Here is a 14,765-nt window from a genome sequence, read left to right as displayed (position 1 = left end):
GATATACAAGGATTAATTGACAAAAAGTGCGTTTCAAAAAATTCAAACACTGTTTGCAAATGTTACTTAAGAACAAGCACTCGTGGGAAGATGAAGAAAAAATTATTGCTCAAAGCATTAATTTTTATTCTTCTAAGGCCTATAATTTTATGCGTGACGATCTGCAGTTGAATCTTCCATGCAACAAGTCGCTGCAAAGATGGGCTCCCGTTAGAAACATGGTTCCGGGCTTAAATGAAAATTTATTGAAACATTTAAAAGGAATTTTCTTGAAGATGCACAATAAAAGTAAAAATGCCGTATTAGTTTTTTATGAAATTTCAATAAGAAAAGGCCTGCAATATAACTCCCACAGAGATGAAGTGGAAGGTTTTGTAGACGACGGTATTGAGAAAACTTATGCTTTGTGTAAACAAATATGTGTTTTCATGGTGAGGGGACTCTATGACAATTGGAAGTTTGTTTTAAGCTATGTAGCAACTTCCACTGGACTCTCTTCGTCTAAATTAACGGAGTTAATTAATACTAATATTAGAGCCGCAAAAAGCTTGGGCTTAATTATTAGAGCAGTCGTATGTGATCAAGGCCCAAATAACCGAGGAGCATTCAACAAGTTTGGTATAAAAAATGAGACACCGTACTTTACTGTTGACGGTCAGAAAATATTTGGCATATACGATGTCCCCCACCTCATAAAATCGTTAAGAAATATTTTAATGCGGAACTATATTAATACTCCGGATGGTAGAGTCTCTTGGAAAGTAATTGTCAAATTGTTTGAAATAGACACAAAAAACACTTCTGCAAGAATGTGCCCAAAATTATCCCAAAAACACATATATCCCAACCCATTTGAGAAGATGAAGGTGAAATATGCAACACAGGTATTTAGCCAAACAGTTGCTTCTGCACTCAAGACGCTAATACAAAACGGCACTTTTCATGACTGCGAAGATGTGGCAATCGCGACATGTAAATTTATTGAGAAGATTAATAAGCTGTTTGATTGTTTAAATAGCAACAATTTATTTGATAAGAACCCCTTCAAATCAGCCATTCAAAAAGAAAGTGACATTGACAAGTACATTATTGAAATGAAAAACTACTTGAAGAAATGTCAATATCTTCAAATAAATTCAATATTAATGCTTTTGCAAGATATCTGGAGTCAAGGAGAAGGTGTATATTTTTTATTATTGTCACGGCTAAATCAAGATGCTCTCGAGCACCTATTTTACTTAATAAGAAGTAGAGGTGGAACCAACAACAATCCAATGCTTTTTGAATTCAACGCGATAATTTCGAAAATGTTGTCAATGACAGTCATAACATCAAGAACAACCACTGGAAATTGCCAGGCAGACGAGGACTTGCTAATAAATGTCATTGAAGATACAAAGCATGAACTGGCAATTGACAATGTAAATGAAGAAGATCGGGTGTGTTACGAAGACGTCAACATCAGTTTTGACCTATACGACGATGATAAGGAAGGTACCGAGGCTGATGAAATTCAGGCCACAACCTTGAGTATAGCTACTGCAAATGCATTACGATATTTTACGGGATTCGTGATACATAAGTCACAACAAAAGTTTAATTGCGAGAATTGCAAAGAACTTGTTAAAGAAAACATTGTCCTCTACGACCAATCCGAGTTTTTTATATTTAATAAAAACTATAAAATATTTAATAATAATTTAAAACTCAAAGACCCTCAAGACGATTTTTTTAATCTAATGAAGATGCACTATGATATTTTTCATAATTTCTTCCAAAAATTTCCACATGCTCGAAATATAAAACAAAAAATGTTCAATGAATGTATTATGCGTGCTGAAAACGACCAAAAATACGAAGATTGGTATTGTGAAAGTGGTAAATGCATAGAGCATCGAAAATACATTTTGAACTATTTTCTGGTAGTGTTGTTGAAAAAAAATACTATATGGCTTTTGGAAAAATTATGCGGTGCATCTGAAAAAAGAGTTCGGAAAATAGAAGTTTTGAAGTCTTAAGGGGTTATCCTAATAATAATATTGTTTTGTTTTCTTTGTTTTGTTTTTTTATTTCTTGTTGGTTTTTGTTGTTTTTTTTATACCCTTGCAAAAAGGGTATATTAATTTTGGTCAGAAGTGTGCAACGCATAGAACGAAGCATCTCCGACCATACAAAGTATATATATTCTTGATCAGCACGACGAGACGAGTTCAACTAGCCATGTCCGTCCGTCCGTCCGTCCGTCCGTCCGTCCGTCCGTCCGTCCGTCCGTCCGTCCGTCCGTCCGTCTGGATCAACGCAAACTCCTCCTAGACCGTAAGAGCTACAGAGCTGAAATTTTGCACGTAGGCTTGTATATACTGCAGGCGTTGTATATCTCGGATTCAGCCGGATCGGACCACTATATCATATAGCTCCCATACAAACCCCAAAGTCACGAACAGTGACTTTTCTCAATAACTTCGTTATTTTCTATGCTATTATCGTGAAACTTAATGTTAGAGAGTTTACTACGCCTATAAGCGACTATGCCAAATTTGATCAAGATCGGGTGACTATATCATATAGCTCCCATACAAACGGCCAAGTCACAAACAGTGACTTTCTCAATAACTTCGTTATTTTCTGAGCTATTGTCGTGAAACTTAATATTAGAGAGTTTACTACGCCTATAAGCGACTATGCCAAATTTGATCAAGATCGGGTGACTATATCATATAGCTCCCATAGGAACGATTGGTCGAAAACAGTGACTTTTGTAAATAACTTCGTTACTTTTAACGCGATTGCTTTTAAATTAAACATTTCTTAATTTAAAATATATGTTAATGACTGTGCCGAATTTGATAAAGATCGGGTGACTATATCATATAGCTCCCATAGGAACGATCAGTGGAAAACAGTGACTTTGATCAATATCTTCGTTATTTCCTATGATTGTAGGCCTTTCTTTCGCAAGCATAAGCCTTTTTAGATAAAACGTTCTTCCACATTGATGGCTAATAGGTAAGGATAGAGTTACCAAAAAAGTTGCAAGGGTATACAAACTTTGACGCGGTCGAAGTTAGCCCCGGCCCTCTGGTTTTATTTTTTATTTTGTTTCTTTTTGTTTTTTTTATTTTGTTTCTTATTTTCTTTTTTTTTGTTTATTTTTCTTTTTTTATTTTATTTAAAATAAAAATAAATTTTTTTATTTTTATATAAATAAAAAAATAGACAAAAAAAAACCTCCGGTTAACGAAAACCGACTTGCGATTCGAACCAGGGATATTCCGATCGCCAAGCGAGCACTTTATCGGCACAGCCACCGGGATACATACGAAACTGATGCCAATATTTCTTGAGATTCTTTCGACAGGGGCATAACCTATTCGCATTGTCCCTGTTTTGTCGAAAATTAAAAATTTTGGTCGAGCGAGCTATTGAAATGCGATGTTGTACAACTTCACGTCACACACACACTACGAAGCGTGAGCATGTACCGACGAGTGTACACATACATAGACAGAACGAAATCACAAGCGACATAGGCCTGCCTTCGTCGTTCTGTAGTCTGTGCTACACTAAATTATTTTCGAAGCTGCTTGGCCCTCTCCCCACTTTACGCTCTCATTGGGAGTACGAGCGTTCGGGTTTTCCCGAAGTTCTCTGGGGTTCCATGACTAGGCTAGCGTTTGCAATCAAAAAAACATGAGTTTGTCCCATCTATGTGTTCTATGGTTAGTGATCTTAATAAAGTCGATACAAACTGGCTTTAGCCGGACTCCCCTCTCTTTGTAGCTATTAACTCAATTGAGAGTTGATGTTTTCATTTCATGTTTTACACATTACAAGAGAATCTTATTGAAAATTGGTTTTAAGCGGCGGCAATTGATATATTAAACTAACAAATGTTTAATTTGAAAGCAATCGCGGTAAAAGTAACGAAGTTATTTACAAAAGTCACTGTTTTTGACCGATCGTTCCTATGGGAGCTATATGATATAGTCACCCGATCTTTATCAAATTTGGCACAGTCGTTTATAAGCGTAATAAACTCTCTAATATTAAGTTTCACGATAATAGCATAGAAAATAACGAAGTTATTGAGAAAAATCACTGTTCGTGACTTTGGGGTTTGTTTCAGCTCTGTAGCTCTTACGGTCTAGGAGGAGCTCTTACGGACGGACGGACGGACATGGCTATTTGAACTCGTCTCGTCGTGCTGATCAAAAATATATATACTTTGTATGGTCGGAGATGCTTCGTTCCATGCGTTGCACACTTCTGACCAAAATTAATATACCCTTTTTGCAAGGGTATAAAAACTTATTTAAATCTGTCTGTCAGTGAGGTTACGATTCGGCATCGACTGATAGATACATTGCAAAAATCACAGCTTCTTATCCGATAGAGCGAATTTAAATTCTCTATATCTAATTCCTCAAGCTTCAAAATGAATGTTTGGCAAGAGTGCTGGGTGTCCGTGGTGCTGTAATATTCAATGTCAAAGTCAGAAAATATTTCCAAGCACGTATTTCATCTAAAATTTGAATGAAAACCGTTTCTTTTTTCATCCCAAATTTAATATTTTTATGGTTTTAACCCTACTTCCTTACAGTATCATTTTTGACCCTTTTTTTTTTTTTTTTAAATATTTCTTTTATTAGTGGCTTTAATTAAATACATTTTTTTTTCAGTTCGAGATATTGTGTTTTTTGATCTCGAGGTAAGCCAGTTTTTTATATCCATTTATTTTTAACGTAAAAAAATGGACAGTTACACGTTCCTTGTTAGGGTCAAATTTGACCCCACATGGAAATCCAATCGGATACGTTGCGAAAGATACAATGTCCTAACATAAATGTTCTTATAAAAAGTTTTGATGTCTTACAACATGATAACATGTCTTCAAATATTTAATTTTTTTGTGTGAGAAAGCAATCATTAATTTTGCTTAGTAGACTCATGGATCACAGATGTAAATTTGTTGCGAAAAAATAAGTCCACAGTGAAGACAATAAAGTCTGAATAAATGAATTAACTTGGACCTTACGATTCTGATAAAAATGAAGAAATATGTAGGTTTTAATTGGGAGCTTATTGTTGTCTTCAATTTAGACTTGGAAAAGTCACAAGTCGAGCACGAATGTAAGGATAATCCAGACCTGGTCTCCAAAGATGGGAAAGTTTATAGGCATACAGAACCGACCTCCAAACAACTGAGTTATATAAATCTATCAATTCAAATAGATAGGCAAATAGACACAAATCAGTTCAAAACATCAGAGAATAATTGCGCTTCCAAAATCCCACACAGCCCCACCAGAAGTACGTCAGTCTTGAAGATAATAAAAAACCTATCATAATTATGAAACAACAATAAATCAAGAAGGTTTTGACACCTGTGACCAAATCATTTTTATATTCTCCTGCAAGCGGGCCGAATAACCTATTTTCATAGGTTTGCTAGGCATATCCGCCAATGCGCATTTGCATCTGCAGTTGTAATGTGTCGACAAGAGTATTTGGAGTAAGCTGGTAAAATAGCTTTTTCTTCGACGAGAAAAGAGGGCCCACGAAGAAAATGCCATTGCTCCCGTCAAGAATATTCAAAATCAACTGCCATAATTAAGCCAAAATCGATCAGCAATCGAGCCTATTATGACCAACCCGAAAATAAGTGCTTGATATGAATTATGTCCCTACAACGCAGATGGAAAAAAGTATGCAAACTTCTGCTGTTCATGCCAGAAGGCTTATTGAATCACAAACGCTACAATTTGTGTACTGATTGCATAGACAATAATTAAAAATTAATAAAAACACAAATTAAAACTGATTAAATACCAATTTTTGTTAATTAAATTTAAAAGTATCATTTATGACCCTAACAAGGAACTAAGGAGGGTTTTCAACCCCGTTTAACGTTTTTAAATGTTATTTTGAAACTTAATTTAAAAAAAAACTAAAAGAAATCTTTTTTTTGATGTTAGTTTTATTTGCGAACACAATTCCGTCAACGGATGAGTTTTTTTTTAAATTTACATTTGAAAAGTTTAGCACCATTTATAATATTTAGGATGGAAGGTTATAAAAAAATAATCCTACAGTAACAAAGTTTTTACAGGTGTAAGAAAAATCAACCCGTAGTCACCAAGATACACTTCAATTTGATAACTCTTCGTGAGCTGTTCATTAGATGTCTCCGTTACGAGTAGTTCCTTAAACTTTTAAAGTCATTTGGAATACAATATAAATTTAAAAAAAAAAGCGCCGTGAATCGGAAGATTTTATTAAATAATCAGATGTCAGATATCAGATGTATAACAGACAGCCACTTAAAATCTACCACACGATGAACGAGTCATGGCGGTCGGTAGTGGACGAAGGTATTTTGGAGACAACTTGCGGTGAAGAGTAATACTAGAATGGTTGTAACGAAAGAAAAATCCGATCCCAATCCAATATTTCTAAGACGGAATCAAAATGTAAATTTTTTAAACAAGCTCCGTAAATCGGAGGAAAAAGAACTTAATGTTGAGTGATTTTAATAAATAATACGCTTCTAAATTGGCCAGAAAAAGTTCATTAAGGACCCGAATAGGCTATCACATGTATTACAGAAAGCCAATTGAAATCTACCACGCGATGGACGAGTCATGGCGGTTAGTGAACGAAGGAAGAGTAATACCAGAAGACCATTCTAGCACCACCGTAAAAAGGTTTAAGTTTGTCACCAAATTACTTTTGTAACCTCGACGACAAGTTTATAACTGGGAAATTCTAATATAACAATTTTATGAAAACATTTGCATAAACACCTAGGATTTTTTTTTTTTTATTATATAATGGCTCCCACTTTTCGGCACTTTAAATTTTTATGTTGACGTCTCGGACAAAAGCCACCTTAACTCTTCAAGAATTTGGTATAAAATGAAATGAAATACAATTCGATGTAACGAATAAGCAAAGCTGTCAAGAATAGTGTTGGGTAGTACATAAGAAAGTGATGCCATATTTCTCATTTTGGGCACAGCTGTCAGGAATAGTGTTGGGTAGTACATAAAAAGTGATGCCATATTCCACATTTTGGGCACAGCTGTCAAAGCAGCATAATATTCATCTGATCTGGCAATGTTCCACGTCATTTATTTATTTGGCCAATAACTCATCTTTTGCAAGTGCCACTTCTAGAATTTTCGCAACTGTCTTTGTCGCACCTTTTGCTTAAGTAGTTGTGACATGTGCCGATGTCGCTACTGCGCTGCCTTCGTTGTTGCTTCGGTCTTGCACTCCAGCCAATCAGAACTTCGTCAGCAGCATGAACTGATGACGAAGTGTTCGTGGTGCGGCGTCGGCGTCGGCGTCGGTGACGAACTGGGCAAAGCATTCGGGCTTGGATCACGCGAGTGACCAAAAATAATTCTAGTTTCATTTTAAGAACTAATCGACTGTGAACAACATCTAAAGTAAAAGGAAAGGAAAAGTTAGTCCGGTGTTCCGAATTATAAGATTTCATGGTTAATAGAAAAATTATTAGTTTAAAGATTAATTCTCATAAAAAAATTTAGGCCGCTAAAATGATTCGTTTTAAATTCACAATGACAAAGAAATAAAAAATAAAAATTTCAATAAAAATTCCTTCGACAAAAAAATCTTATCATAAAGGTGTTAAAAAAACTTTGTAATAAAAACTTTTAGTATTTCCGATGTTTTTTAAGCGTCTTAAAATCCATTCTTGGTGTCCGATGACTTCCCGGCGTTTTGTAGTCCAATCTTTGGTATCTTTCCATCAGAAGTTCTATTCGGGCTGACTTGAAGACAATTTAACCGAAACTTTGCAGTCTTCAAGTTAAGGTCAGTTATATTAATTCGGTGGTGTTTGGGGCAAATTGGGAAGAAATCGAACCGCTTTAGAGATTTAGATATTCATGCTGCTCTAAACGCCGACAATTTGTTTTCTCATTTTACCCTTTATGAAATTCTGTCACTTTGTCCTTTAAACAAAATCTAGTCAGCTAAAAGAACAAAGTGACTGGTACTGCTGATTCGTTAGTCCATGTTCGATATGTGCTAGTACCTAATTAAAGATAATTGGAGTTGTTGGATTGGCTTATTATTTTTCCATTTGGATACCCATTATTCATATATATTTTTTTTTTGTGCCAAAATTAACACAGCATGTAATACCAACTGCCTCGTAATGTGCTATTTTTGTTGCTGTTGGATCGAAAGCTAATTTTCTTTCAAGCTACATAAGTTAGTCCGGCTTTATAGTATAACCATTTAGGGCCCCTTTTTATTGGGATGCATGGACTAAATGGATTTTTTAAAATCCAAATTCCTTGTCAATGTACATAAGTATTAAATTTGTGCGACGAAACTTATAGTGTAGCTCAATTGTATATACAATTGCAATGCGTATTTTCAAAATAAAACGAAAAAGGTCCAATGGTCAATTAAAAGGTTTCACAAAATCTTCCTATTATTTTAACTCGGAACGGAAGACACGGACTTTTTAAATGTGTATTCCATAAAATAAAAAGTTCCTGTTGCATTTGGGTCAATTGCGGCCACAAATCTTAAGAATCCTCATAATGGGAGGCATAATAAATCTTTTTCACACATCTTAATAACTGTGAGACTTCAGATTACAAAAACGGCATATATTATTTTTCTTCTTGAAATATAAAACTACTCTTGGAGATTGCTTTAAGAATCGGTTATGGCTTAAAAAACACATTTTCAAAAATCCCATTCCAATAAAACCATGAAATCCAATTCCGTTTGTTTAATTTGTGTCTAATGCTATCAAGATTTATTAACCAAAAAAGAACAAGTGATAATTTAAAAAAAAAAAAAAATGCAAAACGTTTTGTCGCCCTCTCTCAGCCGATAGTTTGCCTTTAACAACCGCTGTCTTAAATTCAAACGCATCTCGTTCAAAAGTAATTCATTGGATGCTTTATTCTATAAAAATTAATATTAAGAGTATATGTGCAAGTAAAATTAGGACCTATTCTTACCGCAGTGTGTCCTTCTCGGCTTACACAACAAGAGAGAAAGAACATGCGGAAGCTAAACTTGAACTCCATATTTTTACAGTATGGCCATATTCATTAAGCGCCAAATAACTTAAATATAAAATAATAGATACTAACAACTATAGCTAGACGGTGACTGTCACCCCGCTGCTAATTATTCGGTGATCAATTCCCGTCCCGCGACACGTTTTGTTTATTTTTTAAATGTGGCCGCCAAGCCAAAATGATTCAACCTTAGAACTTTCGACACAGACCTTAGGACTTATTACACAGACCTTAGCACTACGACAGTTCGAATATTTTTCAGACGGGTTGGCAGTCCCGAATTTTAATTCCCTTTCAACTCTCTGGCAGCATAAATAGCGGGAATAATAGTGGCAGCACGGCAGCTGATTTACTGCAAGTGTGACCAGCTTTAGAATGCGGAAATTTCACTAAACATAATTACGTTAGAACCGTGTACGCTGGGCACACTTAAGCCATATTGCTCTGTCCGTCGCCGCCGCCGCTTTACGCTGAATAAATGAAGTGCATAAAAAAAATAAATCTAAAAATATTGCTCAATCGAAATATCGCCCAGTGTTTAGTGTAAACACAACGCCAACAGAAAGTAAATTGCGGGAAATACTTAGAAAAAAAAAAACAAACGTACAAATTTGAAAACGCAGCAGTTGACCCAAGCACCACCAGCAGCAGCAGCAGCAGCAACAGCAACAGCAACAAGCGAGGCCAAATGCAAAAGGCAAACAATCAAATATAACGCTAGTGACGAAAGGAGCCAGAGCCAGGCCAAGTGGCCCGTTGTCGACGTGGGGGCAGAAGCAGAAGCAGCACCAGCAAAGGCAATAGCAGAAAGCAAGCAGCGTGTGATCGAATCGAGATCTTTGTTCGTCATTGTCGTCGTCGCCGGTGAAAATGGTGTCGTTGGTGCCACGCCCCCGCCTCAGTGTCAGCCGCCCCTGGCTGTAGACCACCGCGCAGCAGTTGTTGACCATGAAGCCGAGGCAGCACACAAAATGAAATGTTTACAAAAAAAGAAATTTTAATGAAATGAAATAAAAGTAAGCAAAAAAAAAAATTAAGAAAGAAAGAATGAAATAAAGCAACAAAAAAGTGATCCGCTCTAGTTTCGTTCTCTTGCTCAAACAGCTGCGAAAATACGAAAAAAAGGAAAGAAAAATATAAAACAAATACACAGTTAGATATATGTGTATGTGTATATAATTAATTCGATATTCCATTTGTGCTCTTAACAACAACAACAACAACAAGTAAATCTTTTAAAATCAAAGAAAAAGAAAAGTGAAAAGTGCCTGCACCCCCCTAAATTCCCCTCGCGCGACTATCTCTTAATATGTGTGCTAAGTCTTCCATCATCACTAGGCTAAAACCAACATCTTCAACACTACCAACCTCAAACGAGCAACATAACTCATTGCTGCTTCTTCTTCTGCTGGATATTGCTCCGTTTGCAACCTTCAAGTTGGCCACATGATTCGGAATTGGCATAAACCCAAGCACAGGTAATACTCAACTAATAGTTACTTAATCCCCAACTCGTCTGCTGGTGCTGATCTTTCAATCAAGAATCAAGAATCTTTAATCATTTAGCTTTGATTTCTGTTGATTTGCGGATTTGGTGGCTTAAACCGGTTTGCAGCAAAAATATTTAATTGAAAATTCAATTAATTTCAATCAAACCAATTTCCACTCTCTGTGTCCAAAAATCAGCATAAATATTTCGTTAAGTGTGCTGTGGAGTGTGGGAATTGCCATCAATTTAATGTAATATAAATTTTACAAAATGTTATACCATGTCTTGAAACATAATGCACGTAATGTTTTTTTAGATTTCAGTAAAAATGAAGTATCTTGAACCATGTAGGTACTTGAATTAGACTTTTTACATTAAGATTAAAGACCTTTTTCAAAGTTATTTAGAGAAAAATGTTTAACAAAAAGTGGATGAAGAATTATAGAATTATAGTGGAATAAAAATAAACAAATTTATAAATATTAATGTTGTAGGACTTTCATTTATTTCAATCATTCAATTCACAAGTAACTTCATAAGGAAATTTGATCAGTAGTAGAAAATTGATCTCAAGTTACGTCAAAAAATTCGTACATTTTCGAGTGGACAAATACTAAAAACTTTATGCGAAAATTTGTAATATTACAAAAACAAGTATAAGTAGACGAAGTTTAAAATCTGGTTCAACTAAATGAACATGTGTATCACATATTTAGCCCGAGAATTTGAAATACTGATTGTTGTTTATGATTTTTGAGTCTTGGGGCTTCACGAAACTAATTGAAATTCGTCTTATCTTGAACTACGACAGAAAGTGAATCCAATTCCGCATCGATAATGATACTTTCCATTAAATCGGAGACTAATAATCTTTCACAACATCAAAACTAAGGCCCAAAAACACTGAGCCCCATAAATTTGTGGCCAATACTGCAGAATTTGCAATGCAAACCAAGGCCTTGATTTACATATATGTATGTAAGGAAAATTATTCAAGAACTAATAGTTTTTCTTCCTTTTTGCTTTAGTTTTGTAAAATTGAATTTTTTATTTGTCACTTTGAAAATCGTTCTGGGCATTACTGATAAATAGAATTACCAATATTTGAAATTCCCTTCTGTAATTCAATAAATGTGTTTAACGTTTCCCTTTACATTCTTCCTTATGGGTATCTTGCTGGTACTTGTTATCTTAATGAAAATTGATTTACTCTCGATAAAATGAAATGTGTTTTGTTGATTGTTGACTCATTCGGTGTATGCGGACTTCTCTGTAACAAGTTCCGTCTCCATGTTAACAATCAGGGAGAATCGTAGGTTTATTATGTCGTATAATAATTTCTGGGGGCACAGCAACTCGATGAAGCAGTCAATGGTCGCATGTTTAGGCAATGACGGAAATTGTTCAACTCATGCCCTGATAAGATGTATTTTTGAATGTTACCTAGATAACCTACGTAAATTCTCTTTTAAATATGTATATTTGGTTTACCTAACACATAATGTTTGATTTGTCTAAAATTATGCTTCCAGGATAACGCACAAACGATTCTCCATTACGAATTATTGACTAGCCAAAAAATTGCAATGTAAATATTATCAAAGTTTTGTCATGATCGACAATCACTAAGATAAAATGGGAGTTCTCCACAGAAAATATTTGTTTAATCGATTATGCTGAACCCTAATCGTAGATCCAAAAATTTAAATTAGCTTCGGACTATCCAAGATACAATCAGATACAACACTTTGAATTTTTAAATTCCAAACCTTAAGTTTCATGGGAAAACAACTATATTTTAGTAAGGATGAAGGCATTTCCAAACATCGAACCTTAAAGTAGCGATCATCGTTATTTTATCTGATACAAGCGTAATAATGCTACATAACCTACAAAATGTCAAAAAATCCATCTTTTCCCACTTTGAGGTTTTGATATCTACTAACCACTAGGCATTGAAGAATTTGACTTGCTAATAATAAAGTAACTTCTAAAACGTAATCATATTCCTAATTTCTATACCGCTAAAGGGAAACTTAAACTAATCCCAAATGTAATCGCAAGAAATAATGGAAAAGGATTTTTTAACATTTATTACCATCTACAAATATATCCTAGTATTCTCGAGCTTTCATGAAATTGGCCTATTTGGTGTGTGTCCTTAAATGGTCAATTAAGTTTTTTAAGATGCTTTTTGGCGACTCTTTAGATAAGCGCTTAAAAAATATAAAAATAAACAATCGAAATGACAAAAAGGTATCAATTTACACCTTAAGACTTAATTTGTCTTTGGCTTAAAGCAAAAAAAGGTGAACCTTAAGTTTGGGTTTACACTCCACTCAAAAAAAAATCTAAAGAATTATCGAAAACTAATGCATAAAATCCAGAAAAAAATGTCCCCTCGTTTTTGTGGTTGTTAAAGGCAAAAAATTATATATTTCACCAAAAATGGTTTATTTTTAAATTATTTTCATATTTACATAGTCATCTTAAAGACGGTTAAACCGGTTTGCAAAAATAAATATTTTGGTGTATTTATTTTTATTAAAGCCATCAAACAAAATAAATCCCTGGCCATTAAAAACGGTTATTTAATGCGGCCAGACGGTGGCCCTTAGCAACAACGGGAAGAACAACAGCAACAAAACAAAAAAAAAAAAGGGGAAAAATAAATAAAAATGATGATTTACACAATAATTAAATGTCAATTCATTGGTGAATCGCCCCTCAATAACCGAACCCAAAATGAACTTTAAAATGCGACAACGGGTATTAATTTACCCTGTTTTACTTTATACCCTGTAATCTGTACAGAACATGAATGAAATGGTCGTTTTGGGCTGTACATGCAAGAGGCTGTGCTCTACGCAGATTTTACCATATTTAATAAAATATTCACTTATAAGATATTTGAATTAGATATAGAATTTGTCGACCACTTGCCAATATGTGTTTAGAAAATCAAGTACAGTAAAACCTCTTCTTGCAAATGCCCCCAATAGAAGAATACTTATCGTAGACGAACGATCTTTGAATTTTTCGAAGAAAATATCCTATTAGCTAAAAAAACCTTCCATACAGTAAAAAAAATCTTGGTCCTTTGTTGAAGTATTGTCACCTGTTGCAAGTTTCAAAAAATTACATTTATGTATGCAGTTTTTGTGTGGAGTGCAATATTATTTACAAAAGATTATAAACTCTATTTCCTGTTAAAAAAAAAGGCAAAAAAGGCCTCTCCAAAGAGCCAGCACCACCAATAAACAAGTTTGTTGGGCTCGAAGGACATTTCGGTAAACATTTTGACTTTAGTTAACATTTTTATTTCCGAATCCTTAGGAGACTGCCTTGAGTATTGTTTTTGCATCCTTTGGCAACATTTCGATTCCAAGTGCTCAGTATCTTTTGGGTCGTTACTTCAATTGAATTGGCAAAATTTTTAGCGGCATTGGACGATGGAAGAAGAGGGCAACAGACATAGAAAGAGAGAAAGAGAGAGAGAGAGAGAGACATAGAGAATGAGTTGGAGAGGAATTAAGGGCCCAACGAAGTTTCCTCTGCTTTTGTTGTTGTTTTATTTTGGAGATTCAGAAGGGAGCGAACGCTGATCGGTTAATGGAAAAAACGCGGTGTTTTAGCCTTTGTTTTATTCTTGTTGTGTTTTTGATATATAAACGAACGTCCTGCCATAAAATTGCATGTCCAAGTTTTGGTTTTTTTTTTATTTTATGGTGTTCCCGTATTTGTGTGTGTGTATAAGAGAGCCCGAAGTTCTCTCTTTTTTATTTTGGCCAGAGTTTATTGCGCGGAATGCTATTTAATAAATTCCATTTGAAGCTCCCTCCCCTTGCCCTGTTATGGACATTGCGTCTCTGACGCATGTGGAGTTGGTTTCGTTGGCTTGAAAGGGTAAAAAAGGATTTATCTGGTTCTGGTTCCGGTTTTTTAGTCGTGTTATTGTTTTGTTTTCGTGTATGTGTGTGTTGCGCAAATTTTTAGGAAATTCAATTTTGTTACTCGAAAACAGCTAAAACAAACTGCCAAAAAAAAAAACTAAGATTACTTTTGGCCCAGACATTGATTTCAGAATACCCTTTAAATGAGAACTGATTAACTGAGGTAAGTTATTGAGACTGTATACCCTTAAATGGATGGGGTTTTTACTCACATTATTAGAGTCCCTTCTGAAAGAAAACTAAATGAAACGT

General features: G+C 34.8%; 1 protein-coding gene across 1 annotated transcript in view; it reads left to right on the top strand.

Annotated features, from left to right (window-relative positions):
* The first annotated feature begins 9,457 nt into the window (after window positions 1-9,457).
* The window catches only part of px (plexus), an 82,628-nt gene continuing 77,320 nt past the window's right edge, over window positions 9,458-14,765 (top strand). The window contains 1 exon segment of the mRNA XM_068291753.1: window positions 9,458-10,549. The gene's annotated coding sequence lies outside the window, so the exon portion shown is untranslated.

The sequence above is a fragment of the Drosophila tropicalis genome, unplaced genomic scaffold (assembly GCF_018151085.1).
Source record: "Drosophila tropicalis isolate 14030-0801.00 unplaced genomic scaffold, ASM1815108v1 contig_593, whole genome shotgun sequence".
NCBI classification, from domain to species: Eukaryota; Metazoa; Arthropoda; class Insecta; order Diptera; family Drosophilidae; genus Drosophila; species Drosophila tropicalis.
The sequence above is the reverse complement of the archived record's forward strand: the minus strand, read 5'-3'. Positions and strand labels throughout refer to the sequence as shown.